Source organism: Phascolarctos cinereus, unplaced genomic scaffold (genome assembly GCF_003287225.1).
Source record: "Phascolarctos cinereus isolate Bilbo 61053 unplaced genomic scaffold, phaCin_HiC Scaffold_4;HRSCAF=312, whole genome shotgun sequence".
Lineage (NCBI taxonomy): Eukaryota > Metazoa > Chordata > Mammalia > Diprotodontia > Phascolarctidae > Phascolarctos > Phascolarctos cinereus.
In genome coordinates, this window is record NW_027555847.1 from 367,290,900 (window position 1) to 367,315,842 (window position 24,943).

Consider the following 24,943-nt stretch of genomic DNA (forward strand, 5'->3'; position numbering starts at 1 on the left):
GAGGCTTGGAGAGGTTAGGCAAGTAGACCGGGCAAGTTGGTTTAGGCAGCTATAAAGTATTGGAGGCAGGATTTGAACCTAGGTCTTTCTGATACCAAATCCTGCGCTGTAACCACTACACCACCCAGCTGCTTCTGAGAGCATTTTATAAACGCCATTTTAACAGACAAGGCAATCCAGTAGAAAGTGAGTAATTCATGAAGTCTGTTAAACGGTCTTCCCTGCTGGACACATTACATAAAGCACGGGGTGCTGGCCCAGGTACTGAGAGAATACTGCATCAATGACATAGTACTTAGCTAGTTAAAGCCATCCACACTTCAGCCTGAACTTCTGTTTAGTTCAGGTAGTGCTCAGTAAGTATGAGCAAATATTTGCAGGGGAGCAGTAGAATGCCATTTAACAGTTATCAAAACAGAACTATTACCATAGCATATCAGTGGTTACCATGGTGCTTAGGGTTTTTTTAGTTGTCAATTTTTATTCTCTCTTAAAAAAATACTCACATATAGCAGTGAAGTGGCTCAGTGTATAGAGTTTTGGGCTTGGAATTAGAAAGACTCATCTTTGTGAGTTCAAATCCAACCTCAGACACTTGCTAGCTGGGTGACTCTGGGCAAGTGACTTAACCCAGTCTGCCTCAGTTTCCTCATCTGTAAAATGAGCTGGAAAAGGAAATGGCAAACCACTCCAGTATCTTTGCCAAGAAAACCCCAAACAGGGTCACAAAGGGTCAGATACAGCTAATCAACTAAATAATAGCAACCTTTTTTTTTAAACACCACATTCAACTCCTTCCCTGCCCCCCCCATTTTATCTCCTACTTAGCTACTTTTTTTTTAAAACAAAGATTAAGAAAGGAAGGGAAAAACAGTGCAAAAAAAAAAATCAAACAGCATATCAGCAGTATCTGAGACTATGCAGTACTCCACACGTGTAGTCCCCATCTCTGCAAAGAAAGGAGCATGGCACATTTCCTCAATTTTCTTTCAGTTGTTAGAATTACATGGGAGTCATCTAATTTAAAAGTAAAACTGAATCAACATTTACCTCTGAAGAGGAAGTCCCTGGGCAGGATAGATTTTTAGGGATTCTAGCCATTGAAGAGCGAGCATGTGAAGAGCGAGTGAACAGAAATACTACTTGCCTAACACTCAGCTCAGTACTTAATCAAACTCTTTCCTCAACTTTTCTTCTTAACTTTGGTTCTCTCCCTTTTTTCTTCCCTCCAGATGTTGCTCTCCCTTTCTGTACATGGCTCTCTCTGTTCTACTTCTCTTTCTTTCTTATTTTTCTTTCCCTCATATAACTGATCATAGTGTGAGTCTGTATGGTTTAAAACTGTGGTTCCTAGCCTTTCGAATATGAGGACCTTTTTTAATGCATTGAATTTCATAGATTCTACATGACAGCAGGTCAGCATCTCTTGGCTGAGAAAATGAAAAAGGACAAACTGACAATGTTGGTGCATATATGCATGTGAGAACCCATTACTATAACTGCTGCTTCTGAAGGGTCTGCAGTCCATAGGCCGGGAATCAATGTTAAAGTACATGCTGTATTTAACTGAAGTTTTGGATTTTTTTTTTTAATCTCAAAATGAAGTGAGTTGATCATCTATGTTTCTTTCCCAGAAGACAGACAAACTTTTTTTTCGGTATTCCGATTCAACACCCCCCTGCCCCCACCATGTATCAATGGCCAAGAATGGTAAAACAAGTCTCCAACCCTGGCCAAAGAATATAGCCATAAATACATATTTAGATATAAATATCTTCCATGGCTTTGCCCCAACTCATGCTTCACTGCAATGACTAGACAGGGATCAATGCAATTTCTCTATGCCGAGCTTTGGGGCTCTGAAAAGGTACCTTTTTATGTTGAGAAAAGTGATCGTCAATTGGGAAATGGCAGAACAAATTGTGATGTATGAATGTAATGGAACACTACTATGCTAGAAAAATGAGGAAAGAGATAATTTCAATAAGACATGGAATGGAAAGACAAATTTATAGAGTGAAGTGAGCAGGATCAGAAGAACGATTTATAGTAAAATATCAATAATATAAAAACAGACAATTTTGAGGACTTTTAGAAGCTGATAAATGAAATGAGCAGAACCAGGAGAATAAGCTATACAATAAAATCAATACTTTAAAGACAACATTGAAAGTTGTAAGAATGACGAGCAAGGGAACGACCATCCATGATCCCAGAGGACCTATGATGACGCATGCTATTCTTCTCATGGAGAGATGATAGATTTGGGTTGTAGAATGAGATATATAGTCTCAATCAAAAATGAACATGGTCAATAAGGGAATTTGTTTTGCTTGACTATACATTATTTGTTGCAAGGATTTTTTTTCTTTTTTCCCCAATGGGTTAGAGGGAGAGAAAATCAGTTTCTGTTAATTAAAAAATGAAACTTTAATTTAAAAAAAGAATAAGGAAAGGGGTGGAGCAGGCTGACCAGGAGGCTGGGTCCCCAGGAGGGCAGGGCCAAATGGGGTACAAGAGAGGGTAGACTAACTAGGGAGCAACTTAAGGAGGCCAAGCACCTGGGAAGAAGTTTAAAAAAGGAGATAAGAAACACTAACGGAGGGAAGCAGAGGGCTCCTCAAATAGCAGGCTTACAATTTCTTCTATCACTGCTGACACATTAATTACTCCTGTTACTGCATAGTTATTGAACAGTAGTAAATTTTTTTCCAGTTAGTAATTTCTACCTTCACCTAAGAAAAATACATTTGGTAGTGAGTACTGCTATTTTGTGATGCTCCTATTCTGGTGAAAAGCAACCAAATATTCAGGCACAGTGTAGTAGTTCAGGTTCAACAACAGTTATAGTTAAGTCCCAATTTATGAAAGAAGATAGACCCCAAGAGGAGGGAAAATTAATGGTAAAAAAATTAGAATTTACTTTTTAGTTCCCCCTCCTCCTCTTGCTATGAATTTTCATGCTGAAACCATCAAAAAGATATCCACACACCAAAAATTGGCTCAGGTCAACAGGAACACAAAAAGAATAATGCTGATAAGCCAGTCTACACTAAGTCCATGGTCCATCTTATGGAATCATCAATTTAGAATCAGAAGGGACCTAAAAAAGTCACTTAACCATGTTTGCCTCAGTTTCTTTGTATGTAAAATGAGCTAGAGAAGGAAATGACAAACCACTCTAATATCTCTGCTAGGAAAACCTCAAATGGGGTTATGAAGAGTCGGACATGACTGAAAAAATGACTGAGCACATCTCTTTCTTTTGGCCCTCTTCACTTTTGACTTTATTAAAGTCTCACCCTTCCTCCCCTTATTGGTGGTTTGCTGGTAAATGTTTAATAGCCAGTTCTCCTGGAAAGGAAAAATGTATAATAGGATACACTTTTAATTTTAATTGGCATTATTAACATTTATTCCATCACTTTCTTAAGTCTAGACAAGCAATAAAATAATATACCAAACCCTAAAAAAAAAAAAACAGAAGAGACCTAAAAAGACCTCATCTTGGCAGATGAGGAAACTGGGGCCCAGGTCTTGTCTAAGATTGTGACACGTAGATTAAGCATTAGAAATTTTTTTTTTTAACCTCGGTCATCTAATTCTAGAAGCCAATACTCATTCCAATAGACCAAGATATTAATCCTTCTCTTCAACCCTACCCCGTCTCAATAATGCCACTCAATTTTGATCAGAAGGACTTGATCAACTAGATAGATAAAATGCATACAATATTTTTCACCCTAGAAGTCCTCTCAGTAATTATTAGTATCTAATATACCTAAAATATTAGCATTTAATATATCTCAGATACATTAGTATCTAATATGTCTTCAAATCCTTTTATCACCTTGGTACCTACTGTGGCTGACAGCTGTTTCGTTGAGTTTCTTAAAACTTTTGATTTGAATAAATGACTGAATAAAGCATGTATTAAGTACTTTCTATGTGTGAAGCAGTCTGCTAAGCTCTGGGGTTACAAAAAGTAAGTCAAAAAGTCTCTGCTTCCAGGGAGCTCACATTCTAATGGGGAAGAAGACATATATGGATACTCCAAGTCATACAGAAAAACTTTATGTACTTAGGATGCAGTGGCAAATTAAGTGATGTCTCTTTTTCAATGTCATTTCCATGGATAAACTAATATTATCATGTGATGTTGAACCATGTGACAGTGCCAAGGATTTTAGTGACCAGAATGTTCTTTTCTGAGTCTTCAGTAGCTACGGCAATAGCACCTGCTGGAGCACTTGCCAGACTTCATTTCCACCTGGGTTGCTTCCCAGGATGATGACTGATTTATGTGGATTAGTGCTCTATACATCAACTCTAATTTTGTAGTCTGTGTCACTGGAAAAACAAAGTACCATTCCTGGGCCACACCCATATTCGTATAGCCCACAACCTGATTTGTAGGACCTTGTCCTCCATCCCTTTCACTGATAATTCTTTCTTTCCACCCCCATCCCATCAGCTAACATGAAATGACATTTTATTGTCTTTCCATTTCTATGGAAGTATTCCTCCCAGAGTTGTTCATCTCAAACAGGCTGAAAAGTAGAAAATGAATACTTTTTTTTCTGCCTTTCCTCCATTACAGTGTGAGCTTAAATTAGGAGTATTTATAAAAGTATACAACACACAAAGGAATGTGCTCTTTAGAAAGAAGTTCTAGTATTTCATAATATTTAAAAATCAAATCCATAAATCTTGAATTTTTTGAAAAGAAAAAAGTGACAATTTATTGAGACTATTACAAGTGTGAACTTAATCTTGTTCTTTGTTTTGAAACAGGTTTCATAAAATTGCTGCCAAGAAGAACTTCACATTTGAGTTGTTTACCTGCGTGGAAATGGTTCTTACAATGTGGAACTTTGCAATGCCACCTTCAAGGGTGCAACTGGTTAGCTCAGCTGGATAGAGTATGAGGCTAAGAAGGCCAAGGTCAATGATGTATTCCTTGTACAAGCCAGTTTGTTCTGCTTGGGCTGCACCCCCAATCCAAACCAGCCACCTCAGCAATGTGTGGAATTGGTCAGTAGGGTACTGGATGAGAAGGTGTGGGTGAAATGGTGCAAATCCACCCCCACCATTGGGGAAAAAACCCCAAACAAATAAATGTTAAGACACATGTTCCTGACTGTGTTGGTACCATTGTCTTTACATGTAGATAACGTTACCTTGTTTAAAACTAAAGTCTGGCTGACAAGCCAAAATAAGCCATAACACAACCATAAGGACTTGAAGTCCAAATAATTTCATTAATGTAAATTCCACAAACATTTGATTTAATGTAATTCAGGGTATTAAGGAAATGTTATTAAAAACTCCAGTCAGTAACATGGAAATGTTTTACATGATTGCACATGTATAACCTATATCTGATTGCTTACTGTCTCAGGGAGAAAGGATGGGAGGGAGGGAAGAAGGGATAAAATTGGGAACTCAAAACTTGAAAAAAAATCCAAAAATAAAAAAAAATTGTTTTAACATGTAATTAGGGGAAAAAGTAAAATGTATTGTAAAAAACAAAGAACAAAAAACAAAAAAACCCTCCAGTCAGTGTTCTCATGTTAACAACTTTCTAAAACACTATACTATAATAGGGTTTTGTTATTTATGTTTATTAGGAAATGCAAAAACTTGCTTCTGTCAGTTGCAAAATATATATGTCATACTGAATGCAAGAAAGGTAATCCCTATGGAATTTATTTATTTAGCAGTCTTTTGTTAAGCACCCACTTCAGGCAGAGGGAGATAGAGATTTAGGCTTAGAATCAGGAAAATCTAAAAACCCCAGGCCCTTACTGGCTATGTGATCCTGGGCAAGTCAATTAGCCTCTACATACTAATTTCCTAGGATTTACCTATTAAATCATAGATGGGTTGCTAATCTGCCTTTGTTGAGGGAGTCCCCCACTCTGGGGGATCCCTATGCTGATAAAAATCAAAGCTCCTTCACTTATGGGAAAAGCACTATATAAGGTGCTGGGAGATATCAAGATAATCGATATTAGTCAAAGGGTCATAGGGCTGGAAGGGACATCAGAGACCATCTAATCCAATCCTCTCATTTCACAGATGAAGAAACTAAGGCTGCAGTGTCAGAATGAGGATTTGAAACCAGGTCCTCTGACTCCAAAGTCCATGTTGTCTCCACTTGCTGTTTCCAAACAAAAAATAATCTGGTCCTGGTTTTTTTTTTTTTAAGGGACTCTTGCATTCCCCAACAAAAATAAAGAGAAATCCTGAGCTGAGTTTGAGTAGTTTAAAATATATTACAAGCCATGATTCCAAAGGACCAATGATTTAGAATTTTACTTCTCTCCTGGCATAGAGGTGATGGATTAATGATGAAGAATGAGACACACATTCTTAGACATGTCCAATATGGGAATTTGTTTTATATGACAAGACTTATGTGTTACAAAAGGTTTTTTTCCCCCAGTAGAGTTGGAGGTAAGGGAAAGAAAATAAATGCTTACTAATTGAAAACAATAAAATATACCAAAGCCCATGCTTTGGTTCCCACTGAAAGTGTGAGCCTATGGATCTAGCTCACACAATTATATTTTTCCAGTGGTTACTCTCATTCACCTCTTGATATTTTCATCTCAACTCTGGAAAGCTAGGGACTGTCTCCAGAAATGCTGGCAAGTTTTATTTAGAAATGTCTGTGCAAATTTCTTTTCATTTATATAGATTTATATGATATCTAATGTTGAAAAAAACATTCAAAATTTATTTTTGCTATATAAGAAGAAATAAAAAGATTCTCATTGTCTTTTCACATAAGTGATAGACTAAAAAGGGAGAAAAATCTTTCTACCCCACCCTCCTCCTATGTCTGGGACAGTATTTAATCTTAGGAATTCATCTAGTTAGCTTAAAGAGGAACTGGGCTGGGCTTCCCTTGTAACTGAATAAACAAGAAAATGCTGGCATATCCTTTCTAGCAAACAAATGAACCAATCACTTAAGCTCCCTAAATCTCACTGATTTTCAAACCCCTACAAATTATTCTTTTTCCTGAAGTGAAGCTAAATAGGGTTAGGAATTCAGGATAAATGTCATACTTAAAGAACTCACTATTTTTATTTTAAGGTTATTTCTTACATGGTGATCTTAACCAGTGAAAGTAAAAAGTTGCTGACAACATTTTTGGAAATGTAAATGCTGTGAATGCAGAATTCCATTCTGCTTATATTAGTCTGGAAAACAATATTGATTTCTGAACCCCAGATAAACCAAAGTTCCAGAAAGTCAGGAAATTATAGAAACGTATTCAGTGCCATGTCTGAAACATCTCATGTTATCTAAGAAGTCGGAATCTATGTTTGCTAGCGTAAGAGACAGGATTTAAGGAACATGTATGTACCATATCATTTTTTTATCTTGACATGTTGGAAATTCGATTAGTGTGCATGAGTGTGGCTAAAGCATTTAGGACAGTGCCTAGCATATATTAAGCCTTATATAAATGTTAGCTATTCTTTCTCTTCTTCATCATCATTACAATTAAAAAGCCAATGTGCAACCAGCCAACAGCCTGATTATGAGAAATTTGCAGCTGCAACCTTCCTTCTTCCCCTCCCCCCAACCCCCAAAGGAGAGAGTGTGGTGAAGTAGAAAACAGGGAAGATCTGGAATGAGTAGACCTGGGTTTGAATCCCAGCTCTGACATTTACTATCTGAGTGACTTGGGGCAAGTAATTTATTTATTTATCTTTTGTAAAGAGTATTTTTTTCCAATTACATATAAAGATAGTTTTTATCATTCATTTTTTATAAAATTTTGAGTTCCAAATTTTTCATCCTCCCTCCCTTCCATTTCCTCTCTCTAAGAGAGCAAACAATCTGATATAGTTATACATGTGCAATTATGTTAAATATATTTCCACATTAGTCATGTTGTGAAAGAAGAATCAGAACAAAAAGGAGAAACCATGAGAAACAAACAAAAAAAAAACCAACAAAAAAAGTGGAAATAGTACGCTTCAATCTACATCCATAGTTCTTTCTGTGGATGTGGTTGGCATTTTCTATCATGAGTCTTTTGGAATTGTCTTGGATCATTGTATTACTGAGAAGAACTAAGTCTATCATAGTTGATCATTTTCCAATGTTGCTGTTACTATGTACAATGTTCTCCTGGTTCTGCTCACTTCACTCAGCATCAGTTCATGTAAGTCTTTCCAAGTTTCTCTATGTCCACCTGCTCATAATTTCTTATAGCACAATACTATTCCATTATATTCACATACCACATCTTGTTCAGCCATCCCCCAATTGATAGGCATCCCCTCAATTTATAATTCTTTTTGGGCAAGTAATTTAACCTCCATGGATCTCAGTTTCTTCATCTGTAAAATGAGCAGCTTGGACTAGATGACTTCCAGGATCCCTTCCTCCTTGAAATTTTTGATCCTATGGGCAAACATGTGAGTTTGGTCTCTCATAACATCTTTTCTCAAAAAAAAAAGAAAAAAAAGAGCAGCCTGTTCCTGACAGCTGGACACTTGCCCTGGTGTAACAGCTGCTATTGTTTCCTAGCTATTCACAGCTTTGCTGGGATGGCTGGCTGAAGCCATTGAAAATTTTCCCTCTACTCTCAAGAATTTAAATTCATTTCAGCTCAACATCACACAATGGCTTGTATAAACTGACCAAGGTCCAGAGGAGGCAGAGTATCCTTACAGGCTTTCTTCCAGGAGGAGGGGAAGCAAAGAACCTGCTGGGATACTTGTCTGATACTCAGAAACATGCAGAAAGGTGCTGAAGACAGTTAATAGCCCTGAGTAATTTGCTGGCTCTTTTAAAGGGACTGATTCCCTTCCAGAAGCCACAGGTAAATCACATGGGGTCATTTCTACTTAGGAGAAGTCTACTTTGAAAGGTCCAGAAAGGTCTTTCTGCCCCAATGCCTAAGACTTTTGTCTGTAACCACTCTGGGCATTAAAGTCCTTGTTAAAATGAAAATATATTATAGGGGTGGTGGTGGCAATGAGGATAGCATGGTAAAAGCCACATCATCAGCCACGGACATCTCAGCTAGCTTTAACATGTCAAATGATTGATATATAAAAATGGAACACAGGACATTGATATTTTAATGGCAAGGAATTAGAAAAGATGAAGATCATAGGGATGACCATCAAGGGTAGGATCAATCAATAAGCATTTATTGTGTACCTACTATGTGCCAGGTGCTGAAGATACAAGTACAAAGAAGGAAATGATCCATCCTACACACACACACACACACACACACACACACTACATATACACACATATATATATACACACACACATATATACACCCACACCATATGATATATATATATATATGTACACACCATATTATATACACACACGTACCATATGAGATACGCACACATACATCTGACATGTTTGCATATAATTATATAATATACGTGTGTGTATAAATATATATATATATATACACACACACATACCATGTAGTGTATATATATCTATTTTTCTATCTATATACCATAAATACTGTTAATAAATACAAAGAAGTTAAATATAATGTAGTTTGAGAGGGAAGACACCAGCATCAGGAGTTATCATGAAAGGCTTCGTGAAGAAGATAGCATTTGAAACCAATCTCTCTCTGAAAATCTTTGCTCAAAAAGGGCAGCCTCATAAGTGTGGGTCTGCATCCTAAAGAGGGGGTACATTCCCAGGCATGTGGGGGGTCGGTGCAAAGGCAAGCTGGGAGTCATGGTTAGAAGGGAGGGGCAATGGGGCTGTCAGCATGAGAACACTGGGTACCTGGAAGGAAGAGCAAAAGGGAAGATAGTTGGGTGGACACCAAAACACTTCACATCCTTCACAGTTCTGCCTAGAAGCCACCCTGTAGAAAAGAGTCATCTCTCTTCCTCATTTCTGGAGAGTCACTATGTAGAAAATCCAAAAGACAATCTTGCTGCTGTGACAGGTAGAACTACTATGAGGTCATTTACCCAGACAAGAGTTTAAGGGCCCCTAGGGTTTGAATTTATAAGGCCTAATCATTTCCAATTAAGCAGGAGGAGCTTATTCCACAGCAGTGCTCAAAAACACCTCAGAGAAACTCTAAGGGGGTGAGCAGGCTGATTTCTTCTTGATAAGCTTCAGTAGAAATCCTGTGGCTCAAAGGTACCAAAATTTAAATCGAAATGGCTGTCTGAGCAGCTTGATCACTGCAGAGGATCTAATAAGGAGCCAGCTCTCTGGAATCATTCAAAGTCTGGCCCCATTGGCCATTTGGGACTAGTTTAAAGCTGGGAGAAGCAGAGAATGCTTGCTCCTGACAAGCAAGGAAAAAGATTCATCTCTCTTCTACATATTTCTCTTACTGTTCTGTCACTGTCACCTGCTCTAAGATATCTTTGGAATGTCAGACAACCAATGAGGCCCTAAGGAAAGGCCTGAAGAAGATCTAATGGGAAGGCCCAAGTCTGGATTGGATCCCATGTCTGCCCTTCCAAATGGACAAAGACCTCATGCAACTAAACCTGGCCCAGATCCATAAACATGGCCCCGATCCATACCCCTGGAAATCGGCTGAAGTGAAACACAACTCAGGATCTGTAAGTTTGAAGGACTGACAGAATGGGTGTTTACTTCACCATTTTTTAATGTTTGCCATCTTGTGATAATGGTCCTCAGTATAAAATCACAAAACAAAATGTATGTGGACACCTACTCAGGAATCCAATAAATATTAAGTATCCGCTAGGTACCAGGTACATGCAGTACAAGGACAAAGAGTGAAGAGAAACAGGAAAAAACAGCCAAACAATGATTATTTAAACTCACAGGTTCAAGTCTTGCCTCAGCTATTTACCAGCTGTGTGACGTTGGGCAAGTCACAATCTCTTTGAACCTCAGTTTCCTCCCCCATGAGCAAACTGCTTAACCTCTCAGTACTCTAGTCTAGGCAGCTCTTGAAGACTATTCAGTTTCAAAGCAGATTCTGCTCCTCAGTGGTAAACGAACTTTCCTCACCAGGAGATCCCTATTCAATTGACATCACAGAGCCATTTCCCCTCCCCTCCTCCCCCCCAAATACTCAAGAGTTTAATCAACCTAATAGGGCTGTTGGGAAGAAAATGTTTTTGTAAGTTGTAAGTTTCAAAGTATCATACAACTATATTATTATTGTTGCTTTTAAAAACTGAACTAGAAATGAAAACTTGCTACCAATGGTTATTACTAAGTGTTGATATTCTAAGGACTAAAAATGTCTGTGCAAAGTGATGTATTGCTTCCAGTCAGCTATTAGTCAAAGGTTTAATCTTGATGTAACTTCTTAGACCTGGCAACCTGAACCAGCCAGTTTCATTTACAGAGATTCATAAAGGTAAATGAGTTACAGGAAAATATTTTTGCTACAATGGAATCTGGCACTTTTTTTTTTGGCATGTGTAATAGTACATGCCCACACAACAGGGCCAGATAATTAATAGCCAAAGAGAACAATGCCTATATGAGCCCCAGTCCCATGATTGGAGCTGCCTATGAACTCGCCACCAAGAACGGAGAAAAGGATTCCACTAACACCTCCCAAAGGAACAGCAGGTATTTATTTACACAGGTTGAGCACTTCCTTTGGAGGAAAATAGGGAAGTGAATTCTGTTGAATAAATGAAGTCCATTTAGTAGATATACTGAATTCTCTCTATGCTCTGGCTTACCAAGGCAGAAATAGGAGGCCAGGAAAAATGATAGTGTTCCTACCTCACCCCATGCTGCTTTTTATGGGAAAAAAAACATCCCTTGACAGCTCAATTTATTCTACACTGTTTTAAATGATAATGTCACCCCTGCTACAAAATGTGAATGAGACAGACACCCAGGGGAACCCCACAATCCAGCCAGCAGATATGGCAACATTCATCCCCATACCTCTTCATTTTAGAAGTGTTTACAAAAGAAGAGAAGAGAGGTAGCTGGGAGGTAGGCTGAAGAAAGATGAAGGAAATAAAAATGCCCAAAAGAAGGGCTTGCTGTTTCACTAAATGAACATTTTTATGGCATAGTAGTGAAAAGATCAGAACATTCTTTGAAATGTGGAAAAGATGAATGTTTTAGCCCTGGGCATGAACTATTCTCCCTTTTTTTGTCATAGGACCCCTTTGGCAGCCTAGAAGGAGTTAGGTAGTAAAGTGTGGGTGAATCAAAATTTAACTCTTTCCAGCGAGGCTTGCACTAGCTCCTTTGTGAGGAGCCTAAATTGCCTATCAACCTCCCTCATGCTACCACCACTCCTTTCTCAGAATGTTTTGAAATGCATGAAACACATAGTTTCAAAGAGAAGTAATTCTACTGAAATAAAGTTATCAAAATATTTCCTAAAAGAATAATTTTACAGACCCCAGGTTCAGAACCCCTGAAATCTTTAGAGGCACCCCCTTCAAACCTAGGTAGAGAAATTTCCAAATTTATGACATTCTCCTGCCAGTGACATAATCAAACATTAAAAATGGTGTCAGTCACTCAACAGAATGTCTTTATTTAAAAAAAGAAAGAGCTAATTTGCTTTTCAATAGAGAGAATATATGACTGGTTAGCTCAGTCATTAAGACATGATGTTAATAAAACCAAAATAAAATGAGGGGGAGAGATCTGATTTTCTCTAAAGTTTCATCTAGTTCTAACTTTCTGTGACTCAAACAATAACTAAATCCCAGCTCTCAGTAGGACATTCCCCACAGCATCCCTCTGAGAGAGGTAGTGTGGTACTGAACATTAAAACTTCATTAAGTTAGTAGCTTCATTACTCTGTTGACACAGAAAATAATTCTTCCCATGGGTGGGGAACCTGAGACCTTGAGGTCACATGTGGCCCTCTAGGTCCTCAAGCGCAGCCCTTCGACTGAATCCAAACTTCACAGAACAAATCTAAGGTAAAGTTTGAATTCAGTCAAAGGGCAGCACTTGAGGACCTAAATAAAGGGCCACATGTGGCCTCGAGGCCTCAGGTTCCCCACCCCTGTCAGCTATTCCATCTCTCATCTCCATGCCTTTGCATGGATGTCCCTCCTCTCTGGAATGTACTTCCTCCTAAACTCCCTCTCTTAGAATTCTTAGGGTTACTTCAAATTTTAGCTAAAATATCACTTCCTATAAGAAGCCTTTCCTGATTCTTCCCAGCTACTAATGGCTGCCTCACAAAAAAAAATTAGCTTGTATATTTATTTTATCTATACTTAAATGTGTACATGTTATCCCCTGACAGAACCCAAACTCCTTGAGGGCAGGGAATTTTTCATTTTTGTTTTTGGAGTTCTAACACAGTGCCAGGCTTATAGTAGAAGCTACAATGCTTGTAGATTGAATAATAGTTTAAATGAGTTGCTATGATAAAAAATAATTATTTGGTGATCTACCTTCTGATGATGAGCCTTTCAAAACTCAGTTCACTTAAGGCCTTAGATGGCTATGAATCATTGGACCTAGAGCCTTCAAGGGAGGGGAGGCAATTTGCATTTAGCAAGTGCCTACTATGTACTGGGTACCGTGCTAGTCTTCTAATAAATATCCCATTTGCTTAATAACCCATGATTAACCCCATGCTATAGTAAGGATTTCAGTGGAGGCATTTAAGTATTATTCACATTTTACATGTGGAGAAGACAAGGATAAAGAGCGTAAAAAATGTGCTCGAGATCATATAGCTAGTAAGAGTCAGGGATGGACTTGAATCCAGATCTTCTGATTCACCCTATTTATAGGTTAGGAATTCTTAACCTGGGGTCTGTGAACATTAAAAAGAAGTTTTTAATAACTTAATTTCAATATGTTGGTTTTCTTTGTAATCCTGCATATTTTATTTTATGAATTTAAAAACATAATTGTAGAAAAGGCTTCACAAAGGGGTCCATGACATAAAAAAGGTTAAGAACCCTGTTTTAGGTGTTCCTACGCAGGGGAAGACCTCTCTTAAGTTTTTGTCTCTGCTTCCTCCCCACTCTCTTTCAGCAGCCTCTTGGCTTTCTTGGGTTTAACTATTATCCCTGTGAATGGCTAGTTGGTGAAGTGGATAGATTGCCAGGCTTAGAGTCAGAAAGACTCATCTTCCAGAATTCAAATTTGGCCTCAGATAGTTACTAACTGTGTAACCCTGGCAAGTCACTTAACCCTGTCTGTCTGATTTTCCTCTTCTGTAAAATGACCAGAAGAAGGAAATGGCAAACTACTCCAGTATCTTTGCCAAGAAAACTCCAAATAGGGTCATGAAGAGTAGGACACACCTGAAAAACAACTAAACATCGTCCCTGTGCTCACAATCTATATATCACAAACAGCCTCATGAATCTGTATACCCAGCACCATTTTCTCTCCTGAGTTTTAGTCCTACCTGATCAGCTTCCTATTGGACATTTCAAACTGGTTGGAACAGAGACATCTCACATTCACCATGTCCCAAACTGAACTAAGTATCTTTTTCTCAAACCATCTGCTCTTCCAAACTTCCTTATTGCTAGCAAAAGTATCACCATCCTCCCGCCTGGGTTCATAACCCAAGTATTATCTTTGACTCGTCACTATGCCTTACCCCAGTTTCCAAATATTGTTCCTACTTCCACAACATTTCTCAAATCCCTCTTTCTATTCAAATTATAACCACCTTAGTCCAGGCCCTCCTTATATCTTACCTAGATTATTGCAACAACCTCCCAATTGGTCTCCTAGCTTCAAGTCTCTTACCATGCTAGTCCATCCCTCACACTGCTGCCAAAGGGATTTTCCTTAATGGCAGATCAGATATTGTCAATTCCCTACTTAATCAACTCCACTGGCTCCCTATTGTCTCCAGGACAAAACCTAAACTCCCCTATTTAGATTTTAAAGCCTTTCACAAAGTTGTCCCTACCTCTCTTTCCAGCCTCATTGCTTCCACAATCCAGACAAACCTTTCCTCTGGTTTCACACAAACTGTACTCCATGCCTTGTCTCCATCCCATGGTGCTGGCTATTCCCCTGCCCAGAATTCACTCCCTTCTCACCTCCCTCATTTCCCTCCAATTACAGCTCAATTACCACCATTTCTACCTGAAGCCCCTCTTTATTTTCCCAACGACCAGTAACTCCCCCCAAACTACCTTGTATTGAACTGTTTTGTATTTATTATGCACTTATCTTCTCCCATTAGAATGTGAACATGCTAATAAAGATCATTTCATTCTTTGTGCTTTCATCTCCAGTACCTGGAATGTAGCTGGTACTTAACAAAGGCTTTGTGATTGACTGGCCTCAGAAGCTATTTAGCCCAACCACCTTGACCTCCCTTCCCACCTCCCTGACTCTGAGGCCAATCCACAACTCTATATCCTGACATTTTCCACAAGTTATCCAAATACTTAAAACACTAATAGCATCCAAAGCAAAGGTACATATTCATGCAGCAAAGATTTGTTTCAATACATGAAAGTGCTCTGATTTCCTTATGATGGCTTCATCATCTGATGTTAAAGAACATAATCTCTCCATGACCTAAGACAATAGAAACTTTTAAAAATTTTAACATCTACTAAATAGTTTTAGTGGTAGTAAACACATAAATGCTTCTGTTTTTATTGTTCTTTAGCAAGACAAGATGAGTGAGAGAAAATATAAAGAAACATTTAAAGCTGTCATATTTTTGTGATAATCTATACTTTTTTTATAACTGTGGTTACATCTACCCGTTTGTTTGGAAAATGGAAAAGATGGTAAATTAGAAAGAATGTTAAGAATTTTTTTCACTTTTGTTGGTCAAGTCTAAAAAAAAGCAAATTAAAGATGCTTCAAATGACTTTGAAAGTTTCTAGGTCTTTTATGAATGTAAATGATTATTTTTTCTACTCTAAATTACTTCTCATTCTCAAGGAGTCAAACTTATATAATATTTGATGGTGTTTGAATATTTATCATATTGATGTGTGTAAATAATTATTTTTACTTTGTAGCAAAACTCTTTCTAATCCAATGCTATCATAGAAATGAAGCAGAGAAAACTTGTTTTTCTTCCTTGTTCTTTATAAATATACTTATTATTTAAAAGCAATAATAAACTTTGAAAGAGAAATATTGGAGAAGGGGAAGAAAGAAATATAAGTGATTCAGTGAACTTCTGGGAAACAGAAAGAAACAAACTGAATGCAGCAAAAGGTTATTCAATGAATTCACCTTTACATCACATTTATATGGTCTTAATTTCATTTTACAGAGAAAATCACAACACAAATCATGAAAATGATTTCTGTATAGCTTACACAATAATAATGTGTAGTAACGAAATGCTGACCTGGGAAGCCTCCACATGCATACTTTATTCTTATCCTAAAAATGTCCTTTCCCTTCTTTTTGAAATAAAGACTTTTTTCTTCAATATAGCAAAAACTGATAAATGGATAAGAAAAGCTCCAATCTTCATATTACAATGAGTCCTATCCTCCACCTTCTCAGACTGGCCATTGTATGTTATGATCATTTGTTATTAAGTGGGCATCTGTAAATATCTTCAAATTCAGAAGATCTGAGGTGGTAGTCCCATTTCTATTGCTGAAACTAAGAAAGGTTGAGTTACTTAAAGTCATACAGCAATTAAAGTGGTAGAAGTAAGACCCCTAACTCTGGACTTTTGAATCTGAAGATATTTACAAGATTTTAACTATTAGGGCTCTACTAGCTGAAACCTGCACAAAGACTTTGGGACATGTTGAACAAATGCCCACCATTGTGGTTGGATTGGGTTGGGTCTTCCTATCTTGCCTAGGCTACAAGCACAGTAGCTGCTCACAGGCCTGATCCCAATATGGACTGGCACAAAAGCTTTTACCCGCTCAGTTTTTTTTTCCCTGCCCAGACCTATTCACTTCCTTTTGGGCAGGGGCTTACCATGTTATGTGGATACTCAATTCATTTTAGATCAACTATGACTCAAAACTCTTGAACTCAAGTGATGCACTAGCCTTAGCCTCCCCAGCATCAGGGACTAGAATAAACACCACCAAGCTTGGTTCCACGTTCCTGTAAGATAATGGACAATGGGTCAGAAATCACAACTGTCAGTTGTTTCAACAACTAAGGATATAGCTCCTCTTGGTCTGGTGATTTTAGCCCATTGAGTGTAGCGTGGTGCTCTCTTACCATCTTCCTACTTATTTTGGGATATAATTCCTTATTGGCCATTTTGGTTCTGTCCTCGGTCCAAAGATTCTCCTTGGCAGAGAAAATAAAAGTAAAATAATAGTTCCATCAGTCTGCTTTCTATATGTCATCTATTATCTCCATCCCATCCACCTTGAGCAGTGGTGCTATCATTTCTCTGGCCCTCTTCCTCAACAGAGCTTAAATTTAAAAAAAATATATACCTTTGTGTTATCTTTAGATTAGTTTTCCTTATTTGCCTTAGTTTACCCTGAACTTCAGTGCTTCTGCCCTCATTCTTACAGGGCCATGCCATACTTTGCTATTCCTCCTCTACTACTTGTCTAGGGTAATGAATTCTCTATTTAAAAACACTGCTCTCTTTTGACAGTCCCCCTTTTCATCCACATCAGGACTGTTTCCTTTTTGTTTTGAGGACTTTGTTCTTTTTTAATTTTTTAAAAATGCATTTATTTTTAATTTTCAACATTCACTTCCATAAGCTTTTGAGTTTTGAATTTTCCCCTCTCCCTTCCCACTCCCTCCCCAAGACAGAATGCAATCTGATATAGGCTCTACATATACATTCCTATTAAACATATTTTCACATTAGTCATGTTGTAAAGAAGAATTAGAACCAATAGGAGGAACCACAAGAAAGAGGAAACAAAATAAAACAGAAGGAAAAAAAGTGCAGATAGTATGCTTCGATCTGCATTCCAACTCCATAGTTCTATCTTTGGATGTGGATAGCATATTCCATCGTGAGACTTTTGGAGATGTTTAGATCCTTGCATTGCTGAGAGAAAGCTAAGTCCATCAAAGTTAGTCATCGCACAACGTGATTGTTGCTGTGTACAACCTTCTCCTGGTTCTGCTCACTTCATTCAGCATCATAGGACTTTGTTCTGGAGAGCTTATTATTGTTGGGTTGTTTCCCCTATATCATTTTAGCTTGTGTGCATGTGCATCAAACTACGCCTAGCTTTCCTCTCCTTTTTCCCAAAACCCTAAGACTGGATTGGTCACTTTTGCCCAAGGTTCCTATTATTTTCATGCTAGCAACCAATTTCTCCTTCCTGGTAAAAACTAGATCCAGAATATCAGTTCTATTCATTGATTTCTCTACTTTTTGAGGAAGGAAACTATCATTAAGGCAAGTCAAGAACTTCTAAGCTGTCCTGTTTTGGGCATTAAGACCTTCAGCAGATATTTAGATAATCACTACTATACCACCTCTCCTTGCCAGGCTTTTCCTTTGTTTCCCAGATTCCTCTTCTCTGTTCTCTTTCTATCCCAGTGGTCTGTATTAAACACAGATGAAAAGAGGATTTCTGTTTTTGCTTCTATTGATATGCACCCAAATGTCCTTTACCATGTTTAGTGTTGGATTTCTTCAGACGAGTACAATCTCTTTTTACAATACATCAACCTTCTTTTATTCTATTTTAAACAAGGTATAACCTTCCAGAACCATATTCTAATCACAGTTCAAATAGCTAATTTGTGTAGAACTAATAGCTACTATTCCTCCTTTTCCTCCTCCTCCTCCTCCTAACTACTACTACTACCACGACCACAACCACGACCGCCACCACCACTACCATCACCACCACCTAACACTGCACAGCACTTACTATATACCATGCAGTATGCTAAGCACTTTACACTTTTTATCTTATTTGACCCTCACAACAACTCTGGGAGGTAGGTGCTATTATTATGGTCATTTTCCAGATGAGGAAACTGAGGCAAACAGAAGTTAAGTGACCTGCCCAGAGTCATACAACTAGCAAGCATCTGAGGCTAGATTTTAACTCAGGTCTTGCTGACTCCAAGCCTAGTACCCCATCCACTCCATTACCTTTGCTGCCCCAACAGGTAATCAGTCTTTGACTTATGATAGACTGAATGGCGAGGTTCCCCACAGGGCTTCTTTAACCTACACACACCCAACACTCACTAATTTGTAGCATCCTTGCCATCTTCTCCATGTATCAGGTGGTCAAATGGAAATTACCCAAGTTCTGAGAAGCTAATAGGATAATGAAACATCAACCAATATATTCATAAAAGACAATGAATTACAAGTGTTATCCTACTCCACTATATAGAATTATAGTATCATCATCATTAACTTTTATGCCTACAATGGGACTTAATGTTCCAGATATTTTCTGATCAGGATGAAGTAGAATGGGACTGTTCTTTCCCCTGATCTACACGATTCTTCCATTAAAGCAGACCCATTAATCAACTAACCAGCATCTATCAAGTGTCTACTAGGTGTCAGGAACTGTGCTAGCTGCAGGGGATACAAAGACAAAAAAATGAAACAACTGCTATTCTCAAGCATTCTATGAGAAACAACATCTCTACTGATCTGCATATAATATACAAGTACATACTGAGTAAGATGAATACTAGGGCAGCTAGATGGTACAGTAAATACAACACTGGGCCTGGAGTAGGAAGACTCATCTTCCTGAGTTCAGATCTGGCTTCAGACACTTACCAGCTGTGTGCCTCTGGGCAAGTCACTTAACCCTGTTTGCCTCAGTTACCTCATTTGTAAAATGAGCTGGAGAAGGAAATGACAAACCACTCCAGTACCTCTGCCAAGAAAACACCAAATGAGGTCACGAAGAGTCAGACTAAAAGTAACTGAACAATAACATAAAATGAATACAAGGTAGTTAAATGCAAGGTAATTAGGGAAAGAAAGCACTAGGCTTAGTGTAGGAGGTAGGGCTTTAGCTGCATCTTGCAGGAAATGAGGAATTGTATGAGATGAAGGTAATGGGGGGAGCATCACAGGTACAGAGAATGGCCCCTGCAAAGACATGGAGATGAGACGGAGTGCCAAGTATGAGGAATAGAAAGAAGGCAAGACCAGATGGTAGAATACTAGAAGAGGAAGAATGCAAAAGACTGGAGAGAGAGATGAGGGGCAGGTTGTGAAGCGCTTTAAAAACTAAACCGAGGAATGAATATTTGATCCTGGAGGCAAACGGGAGACACTAGAGTTTACTGATAAGGGAGTGACATGGTCGGGTCTATGCTTTATGAAAATGCCTTTGGCAGCTGGGTAGAGGATAGAGTGGAATGTAGTGGGAAGGGAGACCAATAAGGAGGCCACTGCAATAGTCCCAGTGGCAGGTGATGGGGACCTGGATTAAGGCAATGGTTGTGTTATTAAGACAAGATTAGCTCTCTTGGCAGCCACATTCAATTTTTGCCTCATATGGAATTAAGGTCAAATCAAACCCCTAAGTCTCTGTCACATGAACAGCTATCAAGCCAAGTACTTTTCATCCTGTGGGTGAAATTGATTTTTCAATGCAAAAAACTTGACTTTTCATTTATAATGTTAAACAAAATGAAATCTTATTGGGTTCAGTTAATTTTTCTGTGCTATCAAGATAAGTCTGATTCTGTCACTTAACATACCAGCTACCCCTCCAAGCTATGAGTCATGCATAAGCCTGATAAGCATACCTTCTATATTTTAATTCCCACATCAGCTCTTAGACTCCCCACTCTCCTCCACAATTCCCTCTTGGGAAGGAAAAATGAAGACCAAACAATGCAGAAGTGAGTGGGAAAGAGTCCTCCCCTTGGGGACTAGGGATCCTCTCATTTTCCTCATACATTCCCTTACCTCCTGTTCCAGAAAATCCTTCAGTTTAAGAAGACTAATACTGCCATTCTATCAATCCTGGGGGTTCTACTAGAAGTATAGCGCCTTTCAGACTAGGGCAGCTCACCAATGCACCATTGGATCCAACTTGCATAGCTTTCAATCATTCCATTAAATTCCCACAATGCTCAAAGTGATTATATGCTCAGCTCACAGCTATGCTATTGTTTCCAACTCTATTGCTTTCTAGCTCTCTAATTTCATCAGCTACGAAGTCACCATCACATGTTTCCTTGCTCTTTCCTTGAATTTAACCTTTGATAATCCCTGTTGGTCAGGTTTTCCCAGTCTATCTGACTGCCTAGTTTCAGGTCTTGCTTATGTTCATTCACCCTCTTGGCACCATTATTTTCTTACCTTAACTGGCTTGGATTGGCAGGGTCAGCTTTTGTTCTGGGTTCTACAAGTCATGGTATCACTATGGCCTTTTGTGCTTTTTGCTGGGGCAGACCTTCACCTCAGGAAAACGATTTCAAAAACTGAGTGGGGGATGGATCATAGAGCTACCTTCAGGGCTATATTGTCTTACTCACTTCAGCTCCATTCCTGATGCCAAGTCACTGATAAAAATGATGAACGGTAAAGGGCTAAAAACAGTACCAGAGGCATGACTGTAGGATCTTACCTCTAGGTTTTCATGGATACATTAATTAATATTCTTTGCATGTGTTTATTCAGCTAGTTGGAAACATATCTAGTTCATCCTTTCCATGAGGGTATCATGAGCCATTATGATAAATGCCTTATGGAGATCAAGATAAACTGTGGTATTCTTTTGAACTATCAGTCCAGTAAATGAATTTCCTTTTTATATTGGGTTAATTTGGCATAATTTATTCTTAGTGAGACCATGTTGGTTTCTAATGATCACTGTCATCTTTTTAAAAGGCTCACAAACATTGTGTTTAATAGTCTCATGTAGGATTTTACTCGGCTTCAGCATCAAACTAATCTATAGTTATCTGAATCTATTTCTGTTCTTTTTGAAAAATTGGGACATTTGTCTGTCTTCAGAATTCTGGCATTTCTCCCTTTCCCCATGATTTCTTAAGGATTATTCTGATGTGCCTCTTTCATCACATCTGCAAATTCTTTCAGAATTCTTTAATGCAATTTGATTAGACCTGGAAACAGGGACCTATTTAAGGTCTCTCATTACCTTTTTCATCTGCTATGTGCTTTACTTTCTTATCAACAATGTTTTTCCCTTTACACTCTGAAAGCTAGTCTGGTATAACAAGAAGAGCACTAGGTCTAGAGTTGGAGGTTCAAATCCCAGCTATGACATTTGCTACACATATGACTTTGGGCAAATCATTTCACTTCTTTGAGCTACCATTTCCTCATCTGCAAAATGATGGGTTTCGGTCAGATAGCCTCAAAGGTTCTTTTACAACTCTGAATCTATGATCCCAATGTTCCAAGATCATTGTTCAATCAGGAAAAAGACTAAAACAAAATGGGAGTTAAGTAGTTCTTTTTGTTTGTCTTTGGGCTCAAGTGATAAGCTTAGAATCAAAGGTTAAGAGTTGGCCTGGTCATCTAGTCCAACCTCCTGGCTCTATTTATGAAAAAAAAAAAAAACAAAAACCAAGGCCCAGAGATTAATTGACTTGGCTAACACCACATGGCAGAGATAATAAAGCTGGGATTCTAACCCAGGTCCTTTGATTCCAAATTCAGAATTCTTGCCACTTCACTACCCAAGAGACCTTCCTTATGCATCTTCTCACTATAAGCATACTCTTCCCCCAAGCCCTTTTCGTTGGGCTTTAGCATTTTTCTGAACCTCACATCATTCCCAGCTTTCTACTGCCTGACATTATCCTCATTGGTTAGTGCCATTCTTTTCAACTCATCTTTAATCAGATACCTCCCCTTCCAACTTCACTACATTGTTCTTCTAAAATTTGTATTCATCAGAGAACTCCCCATGAAATCAAACTGGTTTCCTTAGTTGACTCTCCCTTTTTTTTCCTTTTGGATAATTCTTGATTTAGTAGTCAGAATTTCATGGTGACAGTACCTGATCCTTTACGTGCCACACCTACATTAAACTAACAATGAACTTGATAGATTTTCTTCCCACTTATTGACCAGTTATACGACTAAGGTGACTGAACTAATGAGTTTGGGATTGCTGCCTTCTTGTTCTGGCTTTTTTCACATGGTGCAGACAGAATCTTATTATCATCTCATTTAGGTTTCTACATTCTGAGTTCATAAGCTTGCCTAATGGTGAGGTCAGGGCCACTTCTTTTTTGTTTGTTTTTTTGTTGAGGCAATTGGGGTTAAGTGACTTGCCCAGGGTCACACAGCTAGTAAGTGTCAAGTGTCTGAGGCTAGATTTGATCTCAGGTCCTCCTGACACCAAGGCTAGAGCTCTAAGCCACCTAGCTACCCCAGGGCCACTTTTCTTTAGGAGGGGAAGAGAACAAATATTTACTAAACACCTACTCTGCTAAGTGTTTTTACATATATTGCTTCATTTGATCCTCACAACAACCCTGGGATATAAGTGATATTATTATCCCCAATAGACAGTAGAAGAAATTACTGAAAACAGAAGTGACTTGCCCAGGGCCACACGACTAGTAAGTATCTAAGGCCATATTTGAACTCTGGTCTTCCTCACTCCAAGCTTAGGTTTTTAACCATTGCACCATATACCATCACTACTGGCAAAGGCTGGTTTTATATTTTCTCTGTTTTTCATCTCTTTATTTCCCGAAGGCAGTGCTATAGTAGCCATGTATCTAAAAAGTTGTACTATTGCTAAAATATACTCAATAGTATATTTAGCCAATATACTCAAAAGATTAAAACTTTTTTTTCAGATCACTTCCACTTTTTCCCAAATATTTCATTAGACCAGAAAAGGCAAATCTTAGGACAACACTGCAAATGAACTTTGTATTTGTTCAAATGACTTAAGTTGCAGAAAAGCAATATCAGTTTCCAACAAGTTTCCTTTCCTGTCAAGTCAAACATGTTTGTGTCTAAGAGGTGGGGAAAAAACTGATGAGAAAGAGGAATTGTCATTCGCTCAAGTTTTTGACAGTTTCCTTTTATCCTTTCTTGGCAACTATTAGAACAGGCTCATCCAGTTTCTTCCAAAATGCTTTGTGCTCCTTTTGAAAGCAATGATGTAAAAACTCAAGTGGAGTGTGTATAGCATATTTTAGCAAACAAAAAAAAGCTTATTAATATTAAATTATTCAGTCAGGAATGGAATATGTTTTCAGCTGTATAGGATTCTCCTTTTTGCAGCAGGGAGGCCTGATCTCATGGGAAGGAGACGACATTTAGGGAACATGAACAACTGTTTGGGGGCAAATGCCATAGCTAGTTATCATTTTGACCATTCTACTTGGACTTAGAACAGCTTTGTTATTATGATTTATGGGTGATGACTACCTTACCAATGTCACATCTTGCTAGTACAATAACTCATGTCCCAAAATATAGAGCTGTAAAATTCAGCATCGATTTGTTAAAAAGCTTTCATCTACCACTTTTCAAAGTTTAGATCATCAAAATCTGACTCATACTGAGCACTACTTTAGGCTGACAAACTGCACCCTGAGGGAAAGGGGACTCTTCTACTCAAATGTGAATGACCTATATGTCAATTCTTTTATCCATAAGGAGAAGGCACAGACCCTCCTTTTTGGCCTAATGACATCTCATATGAACACCTGCAGGGTCATACAACTAATTTTAGCTCTGGACAGAAACAGCTGGCACTGATCTCTCAGGTCGCAGGCATTTATCAGAAGTTGCTTTCATTCAGGCATTCTCTGCCTTTTAAACTGAGCATTTCCTCGGCATGGGCATTCTTAGATTTCACACCCTCATTGATATTGTGATTGAGAAGTCCTTTAAATGAAGCTTAATACATTCTGACCTCTTGAATTAAAGTAAAAGATGCCGAATTTAGTTCAAAACAGAAGCAAATTAGCTTCTTCTTAAAAGTAGGAAATAAATATTACTCCTGAGTTTTCTGTGTTTCACCTAGTGAAATATGTAACTGGACTCTTGCCTTAGTCTCATTTTCTCACTGAAGATCAGATCGGAAACATGTTATTTCTAATTGAC

The 24,943-nt window shown here is 38.3% G+C and overlaps 1 protein-coding gene across 3 annotated transcripts in view; it reads right to left on the bottom strand.

Moving 5' to 3' along the window:
* RAB27B (RAB27B, member RAS oncogene family) overlaps positions 1 to 24,943 on the bottom strand; it is a 208,441-nt gene that overhangs the window by 55,229 nt on the left and 128,269 nt on the right. The window lies entirely within an intron of this gene.